Here is a 26,234-nt window from a genome sequence, read left to right as displayed (position 1 = left end):
ATTTGATAAGCACCTTTGCTTTGCAGTGGTTTGTTGCACAGTATTTGTGCCATATGTCTTCCAAAATTGCTGAAAAGTATCATTGGAATAGATACTACTATTGAATATAAGAAAGATATGTTATAAAGTCAGCAAAGAAAAGTGATTTGTTATATTTTCTCTCTTTGGACTAGGTAAATAACTCAATTTTCCTGTTAGTGTTCTATAGTAATTCAGGCTTTTTTTTTTATATTTGATTCCTACAATAGGAATGATAAAATATTTTTTATTTAAGTTTAAATTGACATCTAATATTACACCTATACCTAGACAGAGTCTGCATAATGTTTCCAGGAGAATGTGAGAACCACAGTTACTGACTTTTATCCATATCACGGTGTGGTTGGTCTTTCTAGCAATTGAAAACACTGTTTTCTGTGTTCAATTCAATACGGACATAGATAAGGTAGTGCTCTTATGTGGCCATGTTTCCCAGAGCACTTATCTGCAAACTTGGCATTTAGAGTGGTGTTGTGGCCTTCTCAACCTTCAAGCCCACATTGCTTTAAAAGCCTTAAATCAGGGTTATTTTTTACTGATATATTTAAAGAGCAAGTAAAGGAAATTGACAAAAGATATTCCAAGTTTGCATTTCACCCAAATATTAATATTCTATGTATATACATACTCTACACATTTTACACGCAGTATATATAACAAACAATGGAGCACTGAAATAGTGGAATAGAGTCAGTTTAAGTAATGTAAACAGCAGCATTGCAACAGTTTTCTTAATATTTTAGATGAGAGGGGATGGTCTAATGGGCACTTTCAGACAATTGTAATGCCCCCCTGTTCCTGCCTTTGTATCTAAAGTATAACATCCAGTGAAAGTGACTGCAGCTAGAGAACAAAGGAGGTTATTAATTATAAATATGGCATCATAAGCCTATGCAAACCATTGTTCATGTCATATGTTTCAGAAGAGCGTAATATGTTGATCTTTTTGTTACTGACAACCAACATTTTGAATTAAGTTTTACTGACCATCAGTAAATGGTGATCTTAGTAATGAGGAGGATTTAAAATAATCAATTTCATTTTCATCTTTTAGATTTCCGCGCTTGCTCAATTAGCCATATGTCAGTTTCTTCCTTTTTGAATACACCTTAGCACTCATTTAAAGGTACCATAATTTCCCATACCTATAAAATGAGAAGAAACTGTCTAGATGCATAATCATATGTGACAAAATCACAATTTATTTAGGGGTTTTGTTAAAGGGGGGTATTTTTGGGTATCTGTGGTTCTAATCTCCCTAATAGTCTGGCAAATGAATGGATGACCATTTAATAACGTTGCTTATTACTATTACCGCCACCCAACTCCTCACAAAAGTAAATCTAATATAACCTAAGAAATATAATTCTTATTTCCCTTAAATTCACAGGACCAATAGTTATATAGTAACTTTATCTGTTCAAGAAAACAGCACACACGATATTGCTTTATTTAAAATGTGTTGTATTTAGAGATGCTCACAGACCCTCCGTGTTTTGGTTTTGTTTTTGGTTTTGGATCTGGATTACCGTCGTGTGTTGGTTTTGGTTTCGTTTTGCTATTTTGTTGGAAAATCAATGTTTTTTGGCATAAAATAACCAAATTTAGTGCTCCACCTGTTTCTTGGATAAGTAATGTAATTGTAAAGCTAATAAATTATCCAAAAAACAGTTTAATTCCTGCTAGGCCTTCATCAATTCTACACACAAACCAGATGGTCTTTCTCTCCATCTATGAATATTGGCAATGCAGCCATCGTCTTTGGATGTATATTACACCCGACACTTATAGTTAAATATGTAAAGAAATGGACAAAGGCAGTTTGGTTTCTGTCTCTATAGGCCCCACTCCACTTGTAGAAAATAAAAAAAAACAGCCGTTATAGACTGTACAATATTAATTGAAATGGACAAATGCAGTTTGGGCTCAGTGTGTGTATGACACCCTACCCATAATGAGAAATAGCCAAAACAGCAGCCTTTCAAGACGGTACATGATATGGAAATGCCCCAAGTCCCTTTCCTCTTTGGGGGTAGATTGCACCCTAGACTTAAATAGAAAGTTTTAAAAAGATGTTATCGTCATCATCTGGAGCTTCATCCTCACTCTCATCAGTGTGTACGTCATCACAGACTATCAATTCATTGCCGCTTAAATCTGCCATTAGAGAACAGTCAGTGCTTGAATGTCTTTGATGGTGAAGGCCTTCCTCGTGAAAGATGTAGTTCATTTTTATAAATATCATTTTCTCCACATTTTTGGGAAGTAACCTTCTACGGCGATCACTGACTAGGTTCCCGGCTGTGCTGAACACTCGTTCAGAGTACACACTGGAGGGTGGGCAGCTTAGGTATTGCAAAGCAAGTTTGTACATGGGTTTCCAAATGGCCTGCTTTTCCTCCCAGTAAGGAAAGGGACTGTCTGACATTTCAATATCAATTACCTCTTGAAAATAATCCTCCACCATCCTCTGCATGTTTATACTCGTATTGGATGGAGTTATGGACAAGGTCACACATTTTTTTGAAAAATCCTTCAAACCAGCCCAGATGTTAAATTGTTCTGGTCTGCCCCCTGCGTCTTCCCTGCTTCTTTTTGGGAAATTTAATTTTTAATGAGCAGCAGCAGCTTGAGAAAGTGAAGGAGGACACTTCGTCAAGCCGAGGCCCAGTTCAGCGGCCAACTTGCTGAGCAATAGCTCCTTGCAAAAGTTCACGTCACGTTCATTTTGAAGCAAAGACTCAATGTAGGTCTTAAACCTTGGATCAAGCACAGTGGCCAAAACGTACTGATCCGTGTTCAAGATCTTAATAACTCGAGGATCATTGTGAGGCGAATTAAGTACTTGATCGACAAGGACAACATACTTTGCGGAATTGCTTGATTTCATCTCCTCCTTCATTTTCTCAAGCTGCTTTTCCAATAGTCTAATTAAAGGAATGACTTGGCTAAAATTAGCAGAATCTGCACTCACTTCACACATCACAACTTAAAATGGTTTCAGCACCTTGCACAGGACTGAAAGGATTCCCCACTGTGCAAGAGTGAAATACATGCCCCCTCCTTCCCCAATGTCATGGCTTGTGCAATACGCTTGAATGGCTTTGCGCTGTTCCTCCATCCTCTAAAGCATGTACAGGGTAAAATTCTACCTAGTTACCACCTCCTGTTTAAGTTGGTGGCAGGGCAAGTTAAACTGCTCTTGGAGCTGCTGCAAACTCTTACATGCTATGGCTGAATGCCTGAAATGACCTGAAATCTTACGGGCCACCGAAAGCATCTCCTGCACCTCACGGTTATTTCATAGGAAGCTCGTCACCACCAAGTTGATGGTGTGAGCAAAACAGGGAATGTGCTGGAAATCACCCAGCTGTAATGCTCGCACTATATTGTTGGCGTTATCAGAAATGACATATCCTGGGGAGAGTCCAAGTGGTATAAGCCATGTATCAATCACATCTCTTAGTTTGTGTAACAAATTGTCAGCTGTATGCCTGTTAGTGAAGCCGGTAATACAAAGAGTGGCCTGCCTGTGACAAATGTTACGTAGTGGTGTACATGCTGCTGCTGTTCCTGCTGGTGAAGGTGAATGACCAACCCAGTGGGCTGTCACAGTCATATAGTCTTTGGTTTGACCACTTCCACTTCTCCACATATCTGTGGTTAAGTGGACAGTGGGCAGAATGGCATTTTTCAGCGCAATCTCTACATTTTTACACACTTTTTGGTATAGTTGTGGAATTGCTTTACGGGAGAAATGGTTTTGCGATGGAATTCTGTAACGCAGACACAAAACCTCAATTAACTGTGAAAAACCAGCTGCGTTTATTGTAGATATTGGACACAGATCTAACACTAGCATGGCAGCCATGGCGTCTGTGATTCGCTTGGCGACTGAGTGACTGCTGTCATATTTGCTTCCCCTAGCAAATGATTGTTTAACAGTTAATTGTTGAAATGTAGGACTGCTCTTTTTCTTGGCCTTCCTCTGGGCTGACGATTCACCCCCAGCAGCAGCAACAGCAGCAGCAGTGGGACTAATGCTTTCTTCAGAGGAATCAATAATGGAGTCATCCAGCCTTAATAAGTGGGATGCAGGGCTAGCTCCAAGCTCTATTAAAGATATTAATGAGGATGGTGTGGTGGGTGTATTTTGTAGCAGTCGTGATGTCGATGAGCGGAGGGTCCTAGCTGATGGAGTGCTTGTAATTTTTTTGGAAGAACTTTCAGCTTTTCCCAACACTCTCGTCAAATGGCGTAACATAGACGAGGTTCCAAGATGGTTAAGGTCCCTCCCTCGACTGACTGTGGCTTGACATACACTACAAATGGCTATACAATTGTTGTCTGGATTGGGGAAGAAATAATTCCACACATAAGAAGTGGATTTTTTGGTTTTATGGCCTGGCATGACAATGGCCTTTTTCTTGTCACATGCCAGAACTGCTGCTACTGGTGCAGGACTGACACAAACAACCTCATCCTCATCAAAATCCTGATTAGCGCCCTCGTCGCCTCCATAAATCTCCCCCTCATCCTCTTCTATTTCCAAAGTGGCATCCTCAATTCTTGTATCACCGGCTACACTCGGGCTGTTCGGGCACACATCAGCAGAACTGCTGAAAGGGTCCCTCTTTATGGGTACACTAACAGAATGCTCATGATTAGACATACCACTGGTGGATGGACTCTCCACAGGGATTGGTGTCATTTGTGATTCAGAGCAAAGATTATCCTCTAATGCCTTACTTTTATCTTGCAGCTCGGCTTTGACGCGTAACAGTAGTTGTGCACCACTTGTAGGCTCTGTAACCTTTTTTGATCTGCCACTAATAGACAAAGGTGAAGGCCTCATTCTCTTTTTGCCACTGCATGTGTAGAATGGCATGTTGGCAATTTGTTTTTTATCGGCACTTAACTTTTCCTCAGTTGCACTTCTTTTTCGCTTCAACGCAGTAAATGTTTTTTTGGTATGTGTTTTTTTGACTGATTTCAAAAGACTGTAGTTTGACATCGCCTTTCCCAGATGACGTACTGGGAACACTACCATCAGGACTGGTGACAGAACCTGGTTGTTGATTCTACTCATATGTGGACTGCTTTGAATCCATTATGAGCCCAAAATCACTTGTAGTGATGTAGTGCTATAAATTGTTTTAGATACTGCTGACAAATATAACTTTTGACAGCCAGAAAAATGAATGCAAAAGAATGGGGGACACCCCAAAAGCACTTGGGAGTGCTAAATATTATTTTTTGAGACTGCTGACAAATAGGACTTTTGACAGCCAGAAATATTAATGCAAAAGAATGGGGGACACCCCAAAAGCACTTGGAGTGCAAAAAATTAACCAGATAGTGCTGTTAGAGAAGACTTTCAGCACCAGAAAAATTGTTGTTTTACACTGGGGGATATGGCACACCCCAAAGCACTTGTAGTGCCAAATATTGGAAGAAAAAAAAGACTCCTCTATCCTCCTCTTCTCTTCTCTATCAATTGTTAACAGAATTGTAAACAGAATTGGAGTAAGAATAAGGTATATTCTCTGTCCCTGCTCTAATCAGCCTGTGACTACACCCTGCTCTGTCCCTCGGTCAAATGGTGATGGATTGCTGTGGAGGATGGTATTTATGCTTTTCAAATCTCTCGAGAACCGAGCTCAGAAAAACGAATACGTCACAATAACGTTTTGCCTCGATTACACATCCGAGCGAGCGGGAGAGTACCGAGCCTGCTCGGCTCGGTACTCGGATAGGCAAAGTTTGGGTGGGTTCGTTTCTCGGGGAACCGAGCCCGCCCATCTCTAGTTGTATTATTAATTAACATTCTAATTGAAAAACGTATGTATATTATAAGAGTATAAAAGTGTAACAGTATTTTACACAAACTCAACGTTTACTCTTCTAACATAAGTGGTATAGTATAGATGTTCGTACAATACATTACATTCATCACCTGTTTTATAAATATAAGTCATAGTGTCTGTGCAAGTGCATGTGTGTGAGCCAAGCTTTACCTAGTGTTCCAGGTGTGTGAATGCATTGTGTGAGTATAAGGAGGAGCAAGGCGGAGGGGGGATTGCTCCATTTTAAACACATTTCAACCTTAAACATTTATCTCACATATATTCTCCTATTATTTAATCTCACTTCTCTTGGTCAAAATCCAAACTGTGTAGTATAACTTCATCTTGCTTTGCAACAGTCGTTATTCACTATCCATATTCCTTTCACATGGAAGCTGCTAGATGGAGCCATTTTGCAAGCATAGTAGCTTCTAGATCACCTTGCTGCCATATTAATATTATACATACTATTTCAATATTATATACTATTTCATACTATATCAATTTCTCCAGCAATAAACTATATTTCAGTTTTACATAAGAAACTACCTTTTAACAATCTGACCACTTCCTGAAAAATACTATCAATGACCAGGGCCCAATTCTTTTTAAAAAAAAATAATCTTTATTTAATGAGGAAACAGGAAAAATACAATTGGCATAATGCTCAAAAAGAAATATGAATGTACAAGGTGTTTCCTCTAAGTTTTATGTATTATATCAATGGAAAGCGGTGAAGGGGTAAAGAATCGGAGATGAGGGGAGGGGGAGTTAGAAAGGCACTAACAGCATCAGAAATATTGCTAGGAACAATACATGCAACACGTCTGGGAACAAAATGTCCCATATAATTAGAAATTAAACATGGACAAGATTCTTATTCATTATGATTCACTGCACCCAGCCCGGGGGATCCGGAGGCGGCCCAAACACTATGTTCCAATTGTGGGAGGGTGAGTCTAAATAGGCAACTATGGCTTGCTTGCAAGACTCATGGGGTCCACACCTTGTCGAATTGATAGGGTTTGTCATGAAGATAGTATGTATTTGGCATGCTTGCAACATGCCAAATGTAATTCTGTAGTTCCTGCAAAGAGGGGAGGGTTAGGGTCTTTCCAATGCTTGGCTATTAATGATTTGGCAGCTGCCAGTATATCAAAAATAAGCTTGTTGGAAGGAGCGCTCTCCTCCGAGAGAAGAAATGGCCAAGGGTCCATACCAACATGTTGTTCTGACATGGAGTTTATAAGTACAAGGACCATGCTCCAGAAAGGAGCTATATGAGGGCAGGTCCACCATATATGTAGCATCGTACCCCTCTGCCTGCAACCCCGCCAACAGGGCCCAGTTCTTAAACCTTTGGTAATATACTTGTAAGTCCATCATTCACATTTACTATTTGTATACAAACTCTCATATCTCAGCATACTAACCAAATGCATCCAGATTCGACCACCTACCATTCAAGCCATTCAAAACTCCATTATAGCATTTTTTCCTGCTAGCCATATACAGACAGCCATTCCACTAAACTTAGTTTCCAGCAGCCGGGAGCCGTCTCTACATGCCCTATCCAGGTCAAAGCAGAGAAAAAAGAGGAAGCTATGTTTTTCTGCCAGTGAGAAAGTTCACTCACAAGTGGGCACAGTTTACCTTTCCACAGGAAGTGTTCACAGCATGTAGCCTACCTCAATAGCAAAAACCTGCTTTTCTAATTACGTTGGGTGAGGAGAGCTTTGTGCCTAGTCACCATCTAATTCAATTATGGCTAAATCTGCTCATATATTATAAAATGAAATATAAAAGACTATTTCAGTCATAGGTCCTCTGCTATTCTCTATCTACACCACTTCTCTTGGAAAACTAATAAGCTCCTTTGGATTTCATTATCACTTCTATGCGGATGATACACACATTTATCTATCTCCTGACCTCTCAACACTATTGGTGTTGTCTCATGTTACTGACTGTCTTTCTGCCATTTCATTGTGGATGTCATCTCACCAACTCAAACTCCATGTTTCAAAAAGAGAATTTAATAATATTCCCACCCAACAATAGAAGCTTCCTGCCTGACATTTCTGTTTCTGTTGACAACATGACTTAAAATCCCACCCCGCAAGCTCGCTGCTTAGGTGTAATCCTTGACTCACAACTATCTTTTGTTCTCTACATCAACTCTAAATTTACATCATGCTGTATACATCTAAAAAACATTTCCAGAATACGTACATATCTTACACATGATGCTGCAAAAATTTTAATTCATGCACTCATCTCCCGCATTGACTATTATAATTCACTCCTTACTGGTCTTTCCAAAATCAGATTCGAGCCCCTACAATCTATTTTGCACGCAGCTGCTAGATTGATTTTCCTTGCAAATCATTATTTCTCTGCTGAGTCACTCTGTTCATCATCTCTACATTGGTTGCCTGTTTTTCAAAGAATTTAATATAAAATTATTTTACTAACATACAAACCCATCAGCAAAATTGCAGAGACATATATTTTCTCACTTATGTCAAAATATCTCTCAACTCGACACCTCCGTTCTGCACAAGATCTGCATCTCTCTTCCACTCTCATCACATCTTCCCATTCTCGTTTTTTTCGGCTGCACCCACTTTGTGGAATTCCCTCCCATGCACAGTAAGACTTTCCTCTAGTCTTCAAACCTTCAAGCGTTCTCTGAAAACCCACCTCTTCAGACAAGGTAATGATATTCCTCAACCACCCTCTTCATCTCCCTAGATACCCTATTACCACCCACTACACAGCTAACACAAAACAACTGTCTGACCAACATAGTTGTGTGACTGAGCATACAGCCGACTAAATACGTTTTAACCTTTGCATTCTAACAGGACAAATATTCAATATGATGTAGCACTTACCCTTGTGTATCAAACCATTGTCAAATAGATTGTAAGCTTGCGAGCAGAGCCCTCTTACCTCTTTGTATGTATTACCCAGTATTGTTTTATTACTGTTTCTTCCCAATTTAAAAGTGCTACGGAATCTGCTGGTTCTATATAAATAAATATTGATGATGATCATATACTCTTCAACCTATAAGTCACAAGTTTTCCAAACCCCTGAAAAAATCGTCAGACATTGCAAAATCACTGACAATCCCCATTTCTTCAGAACAGGTGAATCTTTGCAAGATTTATTTAGTAAACTGATCTTGGAAAAAACCAAAATATTTTCATATACTCAAGGTTAGTTAAAATTCAGTGAGATGAAACATGTTATGCATATACAAGCATTAAAATGAATGGGCTTATACATTTCAATGTTTCAATAGGTGAAACTAGCGCCTTTGAAATAAATGGGCACATTTGAAATGTGAAAAACTCTGTTTATTGAGTTTCTGAATGCTTGTCTAGTATGCTAGATTTAATAGTCTTACATTTGGGCCTCATACTTGAGATGTCAGGTGAATTCCTACATTTTTTCCTCATCTTCGGAGCTCCCAGCAGAGTGAATTGCTTTCCCACGACATAAATAGAGATTTGGAAGTTTTTAAGGTTAATGAATTAACACTTTACTATACTCAATAACAATAAAGATCTAGTACTGGAATTCAAAACATTGTTTTTTTCGGTGATGTTATAAATATAATTTTCCTGGTGTTTTATCCTTTTTTTGTTGATTTAATATAAACCATTATATTTTTGTCCATATACTGATGTTTGTAAACAAGCCACATTATCTCTTTAGAGACTATGGGGGGAATTCAATTGTCTGTGTTACTACAGCGTTAAAACTATTAGTTATTGCGGAAATAGTGCGCGTAATTACCATTATTACGGTACCTTTAACGTCGACTTACAGCTCAGGGAGTTGCGAGCTGAAATCCAGCTTAGAATTACCGTAATAATGGTAATAGTTTTAATGCCGTGTTACTTTTGCAAGTAACACGGACAATTGAATTCCCCCCTATATGTTCATATGTAATAAAAAATAATTGACCATGTGTTTGTTTTTGTTATGTTTTTGTAAATAAAAATAAAAGCTGTAAATGTTATTGTTCGCTTAAACAATGGAAACAATGCAGGGTTTTTATGTCTACCACTGACACTGGATAAACACATGCATCCACAAATGTTTTTTCTGTTTGTATTATGTCTTGTTAAAGAGTAGCTCCCTGAAGGGAAAAAGAGTTCATGCTCTTGGAGGAAAAATACAGATCTCAAGTAAAGAAGAAGATTATGTACAAATCTGTAAAAGCCACCTGAATGAAATAGTGCAGGATTACCTTGCACTGGGAGAGAGAAATACATGGTGATTTATGTTTTTTGTAATTCTGGTCTTGTTACTGACATCAGCATTAATGTTCAGTTTCTGCTTCAACAATTTTAAGTGTAGATCCCCATCCCCGTAATGAGCTGCAAGGTCCAGGAACAATACACATTTCTTAAACTGTGATTCCTATTACAATTAATAATAATAATAATAATAATAATAATAATGACTTACAGTTCCGATCTATGCTATGTTCTCAATGGTTACACTTATAAACAGAGGATGTGTTGCCATAGGTACCCTAAGGCTGTTTAAGTTACACTGTGGTATCTCTGTGTGTGCATAAGTTTCAAAATTTAAATGGAGGGAAATGTAAGCATAATTTGTGTAAATGATTATAATGTATTGATACAGGGAAATCTTAAAAAACAGATGTCAGTTTGCAAGGCCACCACTTAAGGCTATTCCTACTGTCTACAAATACATCAACTTTTCACTTATGATGTGGCTTGTCATGTATGTTATGGAGTTAGTTATGTACAACCAATGAAAATTAAGAAATTATTCAACAAAGTTTCCTCTGACTACACAGATCTTTGATTAGTTCACAATGCAAATCTGTTTATAGTGCATAATGCGCCAATTGTCTAGTTAGCACAGTCCATTCTGATAAACAAGATATTCAGTTATGCTCCATTTGATAACCAGAGCATAATCATCATCATCATCAGTTATTTATATAGTGCCACTAATTCCGTAGCACTGTACAGAGAACTCATTCACATCAGTCCCTGCCACATTGGAGCTTACAGGCTAAATTCCCTAACATATATATATACACACATACACACACAGACTGGGGTCAATTTTGATAGCAGCCAATTAACCTGCTAATGATTTTGGAGTGTGGAAAGAAACCGGAGCACCCGGAGGATACCCACGCAAACACAGGGAGAACATACAAACTCCACACAGATAAGGCCACGGTTGGGAATCGAACTTATGACCCCAGTGCTGTGAAGCAGAAGTGCTAACCACTAGGGCACTGTGCTGCCTATAATGCAACCCCACTTGATGATCAGAGCATAGTGCAGCCCCTTCTAACAGTGTACAATGCAGCCCCTTCTAACGAACAGTGTGCAAAACAGCCCTATATGGTGAACAGTGCGCAAAACAGCCCTATATGGTGAACAGTGCGCAAAGCAGCCCTATCCAATCTTTAATTACTCACAAAAGGATGCCCAACGGAAGTTTTCTGAATATTAGATCCTTCATGATCTACGTACTGCCACCAAATACAACCAGTGTTCTCTTTTAGATAAATCTAGCAGAAAACCATAGTCATTGATGTTTAAAAAATCTAATTGGATACAGAGTTCACTTAAGGAAAATTACTTGATTACTTACAGCAATGGTGTGCAAGCAAAATTCATAGGAACTAGGCGACTTACATATTTTCCCAGGATAGTTCACATTTCTGTGTTGCAGTATTCAGTGCTTTTGTTCACATATAAATATTAGATATTTTAGCTGCTGAATAGGTGCATAGAACACATTATCCACCATTATATATAATTTAGATATATTTTAAGCTGGCTGGTATTTTCTATTCAGGAGTTATAATATCTAATATTTATGTACGTGTACAGTACAAATCAAATTATTATTCTCCTGAAATAAATGGAATGTAATAGTAAACCATTGGTAATATAGTAATGGAAAAAATACACAGCTGTCCCTGAAAATAAAATAACAGTATTGCATTTTGTAATGTTGTTGTGCTTTCTTTTAGGTTAGGTTTTGAATTTGCTGGCATGCACAGAATTCAAAAGGTCTTCAATGCAGCTTCTAATAGAGTGCATGTTCACATACTAATGTAGGGACTAGCAGCAAAAACATTATAGATCATCTGGGCACATTTGCATACATTGTAGACTTACACAAATGGGTGTGTTGAGTGCAACAGTAAACATACTGCGTACGTTTAGAAATGCAAATATATTTTGCTTTTAAAGTTGTGCTAAGCCAGGCTGATTAAATTAGATGGCTCATGTAACTCAATCCTAGGACTCAGACTAGAACTAGTATTATATATTAAGACTGTAGTAGAAGCAATTATTTTGCTTACCTCTTTAAATATAGGTATTACATTTACATTTCAGAATACCCATTATGCTGAAAATGTTAAATGTTCCATGGGAGAGAAAATCATTAAGACAAAAAATAGTTACATGTTATAGGGTAATGTACTCCTGCAGAGAACACAAAGTAAAAAATATTATCTTAATGACAGATGGATGCAAGTTTCTTCAAGGTCTGATGACCACATAAAAGGATTTAATGCAGCAAGCCCAAGGACACAATTGTGTACGACTGCATTGAAATGGACAAAGACACAAATGGCACTTAAAAAAGTCAGAAAAAAAATGTGTGATATGGAATAAATATACTTGCTATGTAAAAGTTGTATTTGTATCTAAGCTGTAAAATCACCAGGCCTGAATGTAGCATTAATGTCACAGTTATATAGGCACAAGAAAATAATGAAAAATCAATCAATCAGCCTGGCACTTGCAAGCCTAAGAAATCCAAAAGATTAATGATGTTTTTATGTTATTAGTCATATAAATTATTTAGTTGCTGTATCTGACAGTCATTGTACGTTTTAAAGGTCCGTACTGAGATCCAATTGAAGAATTATATAAAGTTGCAAATCTACATTTAAATGACCTTTAATGTAAGCAAGTCATACCAGAGATTCAAATAATCCACCACAGGGATAGTTTGCAGCTATATGTTATGATTCATATTTTTACAAAGGTCCAACAAGTATTTGCAGCATGTAGAATACACAGTCCTCAAACTGGGTAAAATGTACATGCAAAAATGTATTTAGCAGTTAAACAGCTTAGCAATTAAAGGGAAAATGCACATTAAACTACATTCAACTTTTTATTATTGTGTAATTTCTATTGGTAATAAGATTTATTAAAACATTTAGATAGGTTCTTAATCAAATTGAAAAATATTTATTTTACAGTTTGTAATAAATGGTAATTAAGGAAACCAGTATGATAGTGAACAATTTTAATATTGATGGATAAATTATGTATATCTTATGATAGTATGCAGGAATATATCATGAAATCAATGAAAATACGTTTATTATTTGCAGCTTGCAATTTTTCAAGTGATCTCAATGCAGAACACTTTAATCACAATTTATTTCTGTATCATTTTTACTAAAGGGGGAGTGCATAGGTTGTTAAAATATTTGGGGCAGCACGGTGGCTCAGTGGTTAGCACTTCTGCCTCACAGCGCTGGGGTCATGAGTTCAATTCCCGACCATGGCCTTATGTTCTCCCCGTGTTTGCGTGGGTTTCCTCCAGGTGCTCCGATTTCCTACCACACTCCAAAAACATACTGGTAGGTTAATTGGCTGCTATCAAAAATTGACCCTAGTCCCCTCTCTCTGTCTCTCTGTCTGTGTCTATATGTTAGGGAATTTAGACTGTAAGCTCCAATGGGACAGGGACTGATGTGAGTGAGTTCTCTGTACAGCGCTGCGGAATCGGTGGCGCTATATAAATAAATGGTGGTGATGATGTTTTCACACGCTACATAATGACATTGAAGTTCCTTTGTGACAGGCACATGAGTTCAGTGCAGTACAAAATGTATATACTGATTTTGGGACATAAATGTGGCTTTTGTGAGCATCATCTGTACCAGGGCTGCACTGGCGCTAAAAAGCAGATCTGGCATACAAGTCCACCAGACCTGAGTCAAAAGAAGAAAGAGGAAAAAAAACACCAACACACAAGAGAGGGCTTCATCTTTCTCTGGCCAGGTCAGGATTCCGTCTAATCTCACCACCACCAACTGATTACAGTATTCAGATCAAATATGGAATAAAGAGTGTGTAGTGGCTGCAGCGCATGATCATTTAATCCAAAGCAGGTATAGGGCGGCTGAGTGTCGTTGAGCAGCTCATTTTAAATAAAGTTTGGGAGCTCAGAACAGCCAACTGATAAACTTGAGCCTATCCATCCTTCTGACAAAAGCCAAAGTTGCCAAATTGCATTTCTGTACATTCAAAGATGGTGTCTTTGCAGCTTTTATCTGGATAAAGAAACTATTTCAGGAGAATATAGCTGTGACTAAATATATCAATTCTTTGGGGCAAAAAAGGCAGTTGCCAGATATTGAAATTAACTCAGCTTGAAAAATAATTCTTCATATGTGAAATACTGTAGAGTTTTTCAAACTCAAAATGGCTAGGTGCTTACATAAACAAAATTTGTAACAGTAACTTGTAATAGTAGTAAAATAACCATTATGGAGAGTGCTAATCAGTTTAGACAATTAATACATGTAAAGAAAGCAGAATATTAACTGGACTGCACACTATCAAATTGTATGTTAATGATAAATAAGCACACAGATAAAATAGAGAAATAACCTATAACTGATATGTTACACTCAGTACAAACATAATAGAAACATTAAAATCTTGCAAGAAACTATGGTAAAGGAAAACAATGTGCTGCTAATGAAAAGTGCTTTAGAAAGATGGTGCAAACGCTATTGTCAAGACATGGGACACATTGAAAGTGAGTGAAAGTGAAAATGGTATCTGGTTATAAGCCATGTTTCAAGTAATTTAAATCCCCATTACACCAAGAAAAGGTGGATTCATCCTTTCAAAATAATATTGGTGGAATTCATATTTAATAATATTGGATAGTAAGAGGAAAGTGAGTTCAGTCAATCCAGTTAAAAGGTAGAATATGGGCATCATATTTTCTCATCCCTGACCAATTTGCGTCAGTAATCTATTACTAATAGTTCAGTTTGTTCCGCAATGATAGAACCCACCAATGCAGGATATCAGTGGGACTGGTAGCCATGTTCTGTGGGCGAAAAACATCTTTAGGCAGCTGAACTAGAACCTGCCCCCTTCCTTAGCCAGCCTGGAGCGAAGGCTGACAAGGGATATAGCTCTGAAAACTTAAATTATTAAATATTGCCCAAACCTGGTTTTTATATTTTATATAAAATAAACATTTCAGGATGAAAATGGATTTTCTATTTACTGTTTGAGTTTGGAAAGAAAAACAATTACTACATTTTAATTATTTACATGGACAGTAGAGTCAGGTACACTAATATTGTGCCTAATGCCTGTTGGCTTTTTACCATTTGTTGATGAGTAGGTGACACTCAGTTGCCATTTTTCTTGTGTGTGTGTGTGAGGAGAATAACAATAATGTGCAAATTCTGTTTCCTTCTAAGCATGAGCTTGATTTTACCAAGAATTTTACTAGCACGTATGAAAGAATTGTGCTAATGCCTTGACATTTATTATGAATACAGAGGTTCTATGCACAGCCAGGTTGCCAGTGTTAATAAAATGTTCATATGTATTTACACGATACTTGTTCTTTCCACCATATACCTTATAAGCTTTGTTTTTAAATGAATCCCTATTCTATCAGTGATTGTTTGCTATATACACTTTTAAGTAGGATGTATACCTCTATATGGGATACTCTACCCTTATTGTAAGTGTGAAGGATATTAAAAGTAACTGATATCTATGGCCACATAAAACACAGCATGAACAAATCTTACACATCAAAAAGTCTGTAAATAAATACTTTGATATCTGAGAGGTGTATGAAAAGCTCCCCCACTGCTCATCTACTGACAAGGATCATGTTACCAGTAGTGACAGCTGCCAATAGTAAAGTGACTATACAGGTATCAGCTACAAAAAAGGCAATAGACAAAGTGCACTATGTGGCCCTTTCCTGTAGCTCCTCCCCATGCAGAGTCTCCTGTCTATGGCCAGACCCCACTGCGTTCCAAACACAACATCATCAGGTGTAAACTGAGTAGCATAAACAGATGTTTGCCAACTCTGTTCAAAATCGGTGACATCAACCATTTGATGTGGCAATGGAGGCAGATATAGACAGAAGGCTCAGAATGACCGACTTAACGAAGATGGCAGGAGAGAAAAAATTATACACTCTACTATAGAGTATTTAACAAACAGTCAGATATAATATAAGGGTTATACTTTCAAAAAATAGATTTTGCCTTTTAGTACCATATTTTAGCTAACTAAAGCACGATAACTCATGACTTTTATTGCAGTCTCTACGTTTCTAGGGAGTAATTTCTTTCACCCTAACATAACAAAAAAGTAGTTTAAATGATAATTACCATTTATCCCACTAGTAAAGTGTAAGAGTGCGGTTATAAGAACCGGTGGTACTCATGATTCCGGCTAACATATAACCGTCAAGGAGCAGATAGACAAATAAACAACGAATACTAAAAGACATGCTTTAAATCTCCACTTACATTAACACAGACAGATGAGAGTTCAGAGGAGACTGCTATGCAGACTGCTATAAATTCTGAACATCCCGTATGCAGGCCTGTTAGTTTTGTAAGTAAGTGTAAGTGGAGATTTAAAGCATGTTGCTCTTTTAGTAATCTGTGTTTATTTGTCTATCTACTCCTTGTTATATGTTAGTAGGAGTAATGTACCCAACCCATAAGAAGCATGTGCCTATATAAACACCAACATGCAAAAAATGGGATTAGCATCTCAAACAATGTACATATTTAAATTGGGTTCTAAATTTAGAAATGTATACAGATTACATATGCCTGGAGGCGTCTGCTGCACAAGGGTTTTTCAGCTATGGACATCTAATCCATATCATGATTAACACCATTATTTGAATTTAAATCACGTAATTTAAAGGGAGGTCAATTCTATTTCCTAGTATTCTAAGTTGAAGAAAATGTTCAAAAAGCTGCATTTTGACTGGAGGGTTTTGGACTCCATAGTGGTTAAGACTATAGAAGAGATATTAAGCTGCTGTGAAAGAAGTGGTACAAACATTCCTTGCAAAAGTCAAATGAACAAAAAAGATTGTGAATGCCTGTGAGTGTACTTTCATATGTCATTTCAGTTCTGCCTTTAGTGTTCCTTAAACCCTTAATGACTAAAGCTAGTTTGTACCTTAACTATTGGAATAGTTTCTGTTCTGCATTGGCTTAGCCTTGACTACATAAATTTTAGATTAGCTGCTTTATTTCAGAAGAGATAGGGCTGTAATTTGACAGCATTAAAATCTTAGATTCAACACCTTTATTTTATTTGCATTAGATATGGGGAAAAGTGGAAAAATTGTGAAAAAAAATCTCAAAACACTTTTCCTGATTTTTAACATTTTATGCAGTTGCAGAAACTAACCCCAACCTTTAATCACCTACTTAAATAAAAGTATAGTACTATCAGATATATATATATATATATATATATATATATATATATATATATATATATATATTCTTTTAATAATATTTGACCTAGTTATAGGGTCTGGGACAAATAGTATAGTTTAGGTTTTTTTGGTTTTTTTACTTTTTTTCCCAATCCCCACACATTTTTATTATGTTTGCCATTGAGGAGTCACCTGACACTCCTGTATTGCCTTTCTCTGGATCAACATAATTCTAATTTATGAAAGGTCCTGTCTTTTTTTCATCCTTACTAATTATGTAACATGTTCAATGCATAGCCCCTTATATAACAGTGTTAGAATAATATGTACTGTATATGTTTCGGAATGTATATTTCAACAGTTTTCATATGAAAGTGGCTTCTTGAACTGGCATAAAAAATGAAAGTGATTTGTTGTAAATTTTGCATATGGCATAGGATCGTATATTTGTGGCAACATATATACTTGGGGAAAAATTACTTAAAATATGTGGTAAGTTTGTTGCAGGTTTTGCTATTTTCCAAAACTTTTTCCAGTTCCTGAAAATATCAGGATACATTTGATTTTAATTTATCCAATTAATGATTCTGAGACAAAAGTATACAAAATTATACTGGTTTTGTTGTAAGCAGATTGTCTTTCACAGATCTCTCAATAGATGCACAACATTTTGTGTCACGGAGGAAAATTTGCATCCATTTGTAAACAATTTTAAAAAAATGAGGGTTTCAATTTAGGACCAACTTATAAATCTCTTTCCATTAGTCTAGAGACTTTTACCAAACGTGCATTATTTGAATCACTTACTACTGAGGATCAAATACAGTTTGAGTTAGTGACAATCTCCCAAGTACTCTAAAATATTGGTCAATCTAATGGGTAGTCTTCCAGTAACAGATAAGTCAATTCATCAGCTACAGCACTGTGGTATAAAGTGGTACAAATGTTGATGTACTAAACTGTAAATGTATGATGTAGATATAATTCAGACAGTTGTCTCTATTTATAAAAAAGGCTGTGTAATGTTTGGAACTTGATATTTAAACATAGATATAAATATAAAGCAGTGCTCAAAAATAACGGGTATATAATGCTTTCACATGCAATATGTACAAGGTTATATGGTGCATAACTACAACAATATCTGAAAGTATTATCGATCAGAGGTGCTGCTAATGGTAATGAATGTGAACATAAAAAATTAAAATACGGCCAAAAGATTGCAGGAACTATGTGCATCAATAGTAATGTTTTTTAATAAAAATACAGTAAATATACTAATTTTAAAAATGGAACTATAATTCAATAGTATAAAGAGGTAAAAAAAAAACTAAAATAATTAATGGTAGACTTTAGGATATATCAGTTGGGAATAATATGTAGTGCAGCTTATTTCCAGGACCAATTTTCTTTGAAAAAAATAAATTAAAATTGTCTAACAGACAAGATGAAAACTGTCTTGTGATGATCTCTAGCATAGTGAGTATCACAATTTTGTTCAAATGCTCTCAGCTAGTATTGACTGTGTATGTAACATACACAACAATTATACAAACATTTGACAACTTGCATAGTTAAAAAAAAGTATGGTAGTTAAGCATTTATCAATTACAAGTGGAATAATAAAAATGTGAGCTAATATAACATTAAGGGTATGTCTGTCATTTGTCCTCAGGTTGTACAAATGAGTGTATTAAAGAGAATGTTAGTGTGTGTGCCATGTTTTTTTTTTTAGAATGGCGACTCTCCCTGTCAATGTATGAATGAGTTGAATAAAAAAAATCAGTGTTTACAGTTTTAAGGGTTAGTGTTTTCAGTGTATAAATCCACTTAGTCTCTATTTATTTTATCTTAGATAGTCACCTCTCCAGTTTATATTTACTTTCTGTATTCCTATGGTTTTGAGGTCAGAGGGGTTACAGTTATGATTTGATATGTTTGGATAAGCTGTGCATTTCTAGATCTTTGACAATATTACCCACGTGTTTTGATGTGTCTTATTTTGACTTTGACTGGTCTTTCCTGAATACTGTAAACCGCTTTGACATTCAGGTATGTGATACCTTTGGTGTGACATGCAATACTGTCTGAGGTTGAATGTTTTGTTTGTTACAGTGGAATGGAGTTTTTTAATTAATTTGGTATTTATGTTAGTTACTTCATTGTAGCAATTACATGTATCACAATGGTACAAATTAGGACATTGTTCTCAGCTATTTATTTTTTGTAGTGGTTTTGGAAGGAGATAGTTGGTAACCAGTTTTTTATTTAAAACTGGCACTTCTCTGTACACTATATGGGTGGTAGGGAAGTATAGTTGAAAGTATATTTTAAGCCTTTAATAGAATGTATTAATATTTCCATAAAATGTATTTAATGTTTGCAATTATTTGGAGCATAGTGTGATATAAGGTACCTTGTTGTTTTGATTTTTTTCTGGGGGGCGGAGTGGTTATGTGAGTAATCTGTTGCTTTTACTTTGTTTAATATATTATATATTTCCATTTCATTCTATTTATTCTCTTTGAATATGTTTGAGTCTTTATTCTTGTTTTATTATTAAACTATTTATGATTATAGCTTTTTATAGATCTGAGCAACCTTGCTCTGTTCCAGCCAACAACTCCCCAAAGGGCTAGGTTTGGCGCTCATTAGGGAAAGTGTAACAGAGAATCAGAATAAAAATATATGATGGAATATATAAACAAATCTGGGTGGTATGTCACCATCCCCTGCAGCTCATTAAGAGCCTATAGTACCCTAAAAAGACAAAAAGTGAAAAGCAAAAAATGGCGCTGGGGAGAAGTGATAGGTCAACCAGAAATAAACCATGAGATTGGTATAATAAAACAATTTAATGTAACACAATCAATACATCCCACAAACAAAAATAAAAAACCTTTATATATATATATATATATATATATATATATATATATATATATATATATATATAAATATATATAAAAACTGGTATAGACACATGTGAATAGGCTCCTGGGAGGCTTGTAACAGGAATATGTATTATGAATAAATTCATACCATACTCGAAGGAATGTATGGTCACAGAAAATTGTCTATATAGGGCTCAAGTTTCATAGTGCCCAATCCAAAATCATGTATCCAATTGATAAAATAAATGTCCAGATTAATCCAAGGACTGGACAAACAGCGAGGAATGATTGAGATAAACCTCTATACGGGCAGCGCTATATTGCAGAGAAAAACAATCCCCTTGGGGAATGGATCTAACCCACATCTACTTGTAGATGAAACTTCCGTGGGGATCCAGATGACAAGCGCGGTATATAAAGTTTTGTACGGACTAAACCGTTTAGAATAAGAAATGAGTTTTACTCACTAATCTGTTCCAGCCAACCTTCATTGTGGTTAAAACTTTTAGGCAATAGGAATCGCCACATAAGTGTATTATTGTTTAAAGTCGTGTACACAGTAAAATGTTTCTACTAATAATGCACAAAGTTGCACTATTTACAACAGGGTTGTCCAACCTGCGGGCCGCGTGCGGCCCAGCCTGCCTGTAAATGTGGCCCAGCAGTTGTGGCAAGGGGGCAGCGCTGTTAATGAAAAAAATATCCTGCAAAAAAAGAAAATACTTACCTTGCGGTCACGTCAGCTGGCGCTCCGGCTCCCTCCCTGGTCTCCTCCTCCGTGCGGTGCTCGCAGTGAATGTCGGGGGTAACGTCATCACACCCGACATCCATTGCGTAGCGCAGCACAGAGGAGTCACCCACTGTTACCCTCATCGGAGTCTGCTCCATGAGCAATTTTTCCCGCCACCATATCTTTAAATCTCTGTAAATTTCTATTAGTCCTCCTGATGCTACCTATATCAGTGACCATTTCAAACTGGTCAATAAAAAAATGATTCATGGGTGCAGAAAGAGAGGAAAAAAAAGTTTTTGGCATTTAATTCCCCGAACCCCACTAAGGGGCAGACGCAGGTAAGTTAAATTGCAGCTGGTAATGGGACTACTGCTTTAATCATGATTCTGCAACAGGTTTCCTAACTCTTACTAACTTCATTTCCAAGTAAGTTTAATATGTTTTTTTGGATGATCAGCAATCGTTAGTGTTAGTGTATTTTATGTGCGGCCCAAACCAACTCGTCGTCTTCCAATGTGGCCCAGGGAAGCTAAAAGGTTGGACACCCCTGATTTACAATAACATATGGATTTTCTGATAATTCTCAATTTGTCCCCTTTAACTCTTTCCATCTTGACGCCAGAAGATTCATAAACAGTAGTTGCTTGGGTGCTGTACTGGATTATAGAAGGCAACCAAAGGGTCAGTGCTGGCATTTATGTGGATGATAAACAACTATGGAAAAATGTGCTAAATTCAAATATTTATTCATCCATAACTTTATATAAGGTTGTCTAGTTGCACTCTACGCTTGAAATATAGCATACTATTATGATGAAAAAAATTAAATGCTTATGTCTTTTTCACCATAATAATGGTAAGCCACAGCACACTCATTTTCATTACTATTTTAGGGCTGGTCACTCACTCTTCCATGTGCATTATCTCTGCAGACATGCAGCATTCATCTGAACTAAATCCAAATTAATGATGCAGCATGTGTCCATATTTAAATAGAAAACCTGGCAACCTTAATGCTTATACAATGGTTTCATGATGACATGCTAAGAGATATTTACCATCTGTCTGACTTTTGCATTAAAATCCTTAACTAATCTATTTATGTCTCTTTTTAGTTTATTGTGTAGATATATATGATTTAATACATCGATTTACAGCTCTCAAATGTTTGTCTCACTTTACTAAATGCAAGTACCGTTTCCTGGTTTGTAAATGGAAAAAATATTTTTTTTCTTCTAATCATGCTAATGTCTATTACTATGTATGATGCATAATGGAGCTTCAAAGTACTCAACGGGTGAACTTTTATCATTTCCATTTTGCCTCGAGAACCTATACATTTTATGATATTTAAAGCTTTTAAGCTTCAATTTTTTTTTATCAACCTTGAATATACGTAACATTAAATCAATTAGTCCTGCTATATGTCAGCATAATATAAATTTCTATTTAGGCTTTACTTGAACCTAAATCATAGTTAAACAATGCAAAATTGCTATGTTATAAATCTGTAATTTTAAGCACGTTCAATGTAATTACATTTTTAGAAATCATGTATCAAAGAAAACCTGGCTATCATTTATAGGCTACTTTTCTTCAAGACAAGTCTGTGTAAATAACCATAACGCAGACCTCCAAGCTGTATAATGAGCAGGGCAACTTTTAGTTTCTGAATTTGTATGGTTGCGTTGTTATAAAATAAAATATATTTTATTTGTTTATTTTGACAATGCAAAATTTGTTATTTATCTACCACCAACTATAATATCTATTCTCCTATATTTTACCAGTATGTAAACAAACTGTCTCCCAGGGCGAAGCTTGAAAAAAATGCAACCTCCCCCTATTACACATTAAATAGGTAAGCTAAACACAGAGGGAGGGCACTCATATATGGGGCAAATTCCTTTAGCCGCAAAGTCTCCGGAACATCCGCAACACTTTGCAGCAGAGATTTGAAAGAAATCTCTGCTAATTTGCCCTTGCACCTATATGGGGAATTCTACTTTAATTGCCGACAAAGTAAGAAGTGCGATGTCCACAAGGCATATTGCCAGCAATTGAATCTCCCCCATAGTGTAGTATTATTATAATGGCCTATATAAAATCCAATTAAGTGCTGCAAGTTCTATGTTTTTACTAAAAAGAATGTGCTTGTAAGTGATAATCATGCCTGTCATGTATAGACAGTCAATCACATTTCAGGGGCTTGTTTCTAAACCTAGTAACGGCATAATTGCTCACACAGAACTGGCCCTGTATAGCAATTGTATTATAGTGGAGAGTATGTAAACTTTTGTAAGTAAGGGAAGCCACAACAATTTATAATATATATAATTATATTACAACAAGTTAACCCGTGCATGATACTCATGCATTCTAGTCAAATCAAGCTACTTAAGGTGTTAAAAAGGTTCTTGTCATGCATTTAGGCCTAGCCCAGGCCTCCTCAGGGGAAGAGCATTACTTCCCTACGCAAGCGCCCTTTTTAACGTGGTTTTGTCCACATGTCACCACCTCATAATTTTTCTCCATCACCTCATCCTTCATCTTCATCGCCACATCCTTCATCAAGCTACTTAAGGTGTTAAAAACTCCCCACTGTCACCCCCGGCAACCACCAACCACTCCCAACTGTCACTTCTCCTTCAAGAAATATATGGGTCAGTGTATAACTCTGCCCAGCAGGTAGCGCTGCAGCTTGGTTTTTTTTTTCACACACGCCACTAGGTATTTATATAGTAGATATATCAAATTGCAGTATAATATACTGAAACAAGAATCTAGGTACCATATGTCATATTAGCTAATTAAAAGATAAAATAAATAAATTAAAGATATATAACTGAGAAACTAGAAATTTCCTAACATGGCAATATTAAATAACAAAATCATTTTCCAATTTTAATTTTAAACTTAATTTTTGTTTCCTATATTCAATTTAGATTAGGCATATACATATGTGCAATATACAGAAGGAAAAAGGTTGTAAAATTAAAAAATAAACATAGTCATAGCTAATTTAATTGTATTGTTTCCATATTATACATCTTGGATTTATTAGATATTTAGTAAAGCATTCTTTGTGTTTCCTTGTAATACTTATTTGGTCATATGGCACTGCCAAAGATTTATGCATTTTTCTTTTAGAAAGTCTGAAAACATGTGACCATTATAGTTAACAATGCTTTGTTACAGCCATTAGAAATTATTGTTTATTACAAATTGGAAGTGTTATGTTTGGATTTATATTTCACATCTAGGTGTACTGTTCTTTAAGCAAAGCTGCCTGCTCAAGTACTTACATTTGTCATCAAGCATTGATTGAGTATTGAAACAGTGCAGCATGTTCTTAGAACTTTTACATTAGTCAATAGAAAATACTAATCGGAGAGATGGAAAATAGATTCAAATATACATTTATACGTTTTTGAAGCACTGCAAAAATCCAGTATAGATTAGATTGAAATCAAATAAATGTAAAGACTAAAATTATTAGTGTGTATATATATATATATATATATATATATATATAGATATAGAGAGAGAGAGAGATAAATATATATAGAGATAGATATTAGACATATAGACAGATAGAGATATAGATATATAGACATATATAGATATATATTTTATATATAGATATATATTTTAGATATAGATATATATATATATATGTATATATATATATATATATATATATATATATATAATTCCTATTTCAATCTCACATGAATTAAAACTTGTTTTCTACATTACACTAACCTAAAGGGTCTATTTATTAAGATTTTCACGTCGACTAGATTGACTAGTTATGCAGCGGTAGAAATTCTTGTAACATGCAATTTTTTTAAGAAAAAGTCTCACCGGGGCAGCTGAATGATGCTCAGCTCCTAGGTTATATGTAAGAGGAGTTTTACAAGTTACCAAGCCACCCCTGGGACCCTGTACACATGCTTGAGCCAGCATGCTGGCTTGGGCAGGATAACTGCTGGACTTGAGCTTCCAGTTCCAAATTCTGTAATTAAAATAAAGATAAAAAGTTTAAAAAGAAAATAGAAGAAACTGGGGGAAAAAAAAACACCTAAAAAAATGCTTTATTTTAATAATAAAGCATTTTTTTCATGTGGGCACCTCCTGTTACCGTCATCCTGAGATGTTGTTAGCAATCAGACAATATCAGTGGTACTTGTACCACTGCTGTCCTTAGTAAATAGGCTTCCCCATGGAAAGGTGGCCCTCAGCAATGGCTACCCGCCTGCAATAGGTGATGGACTTTACTGGCTGAGAGGTTTGGCAACTAGTAAAAATCACTAAATCCTGCTAAAAAAAACCCTTTTTTGCAGGATTTATGGGTTATCACCCTTTGATAAATAGACCCCTAAATGTGTCCATTTCTTCTCCGATGCATTTTACTAACAGCTTTGAACAAAGTATAGTATTTGCCATTTTTTTTCCTTTTACCTAATAAAGTAAAATCTATGTTTAAATATAATTATACTATAATTGTCATCCCCTAATTTGTACCTTGCTCAATAAATAAACCATTATCTTCCAGAGCTTGCCTTATTTAGCCCTGGAGTTTGTGCTACTTTTTATATTTCATTAATAATGTCACCTAAATAATTTTATTGCACATTATTATAAACAAGCGAGCACCTATTAATACAATTGAGCTTATCTATTCAAAATGGGTTTTCACTACTCTGCAAAAGGTCAACTTATACAGGGTCCCTTTTACCCAATTATTTTTAATGGATTAATAAAACATTACATTTTAACAAATACCCCCTTTCGCTCTGAATTCTATTTATATTATGTCACTACTTTATCTTTATTATATCTTTCTTGGACCCTATTTATTTTATCTTTTGGGTCAAACTGGGTCACACTCTAAGATAATGATCTTTAATTATTTCTACAGTATATGGTGACTCTGGATTCTTTTATGCAGGTTCAGATGTGCTTCTGGGATTTAGATAACAATTAAGTGTGACAAAAAATAATGTAATATCTATTTTTTTTTGCACACATACATGACATTAGGAGTTTATACAATATTGTCCAGCAAGATGCACGTCTGTATTTATTTAGTGGTAAGCATTTACATTTTGAAAACATTCCAGTTTATACCCCAACAATGTTGATAGAGAGACTAAACAC

At 35.9% G+C, this 26,234-nt stretch overlaps 1 protein-coding gene across 1 annotated transcript in view; it reads left to right on the top strand.

Annotated features, from left to right (window-relative positions):
* CSMD1 (CUB and Sushi multiple domains 1) overlaps positions 1–26,234 on the top strand; it is a 1,526,452-nt gene that overhangs the window by 303,555 nt on the left and 1,196,663 nt on the right. The gene's annotated exons all lie outside the window — the stretch shown is intronic.

Source organism: Mixophyes fleayi, chromosome 3, assembly GCF_038048845.1.
Source record: "Mixophyes fleayi isolate aMixFle1 chromosome 3, aMixFle1.hap1, whole genome shotgun sequence".
NCBI lineage: Eukaryota > Metazoa > Chordata > Amphibia > Anura > Limnodynastidae > Mixophyes > Mixophyes fleayi.
The sequence above is the reverse complement of the archived record's forward strand: the minus strand, read 5'-3'. Positions and strand labels throughout refer to the sequence as shown.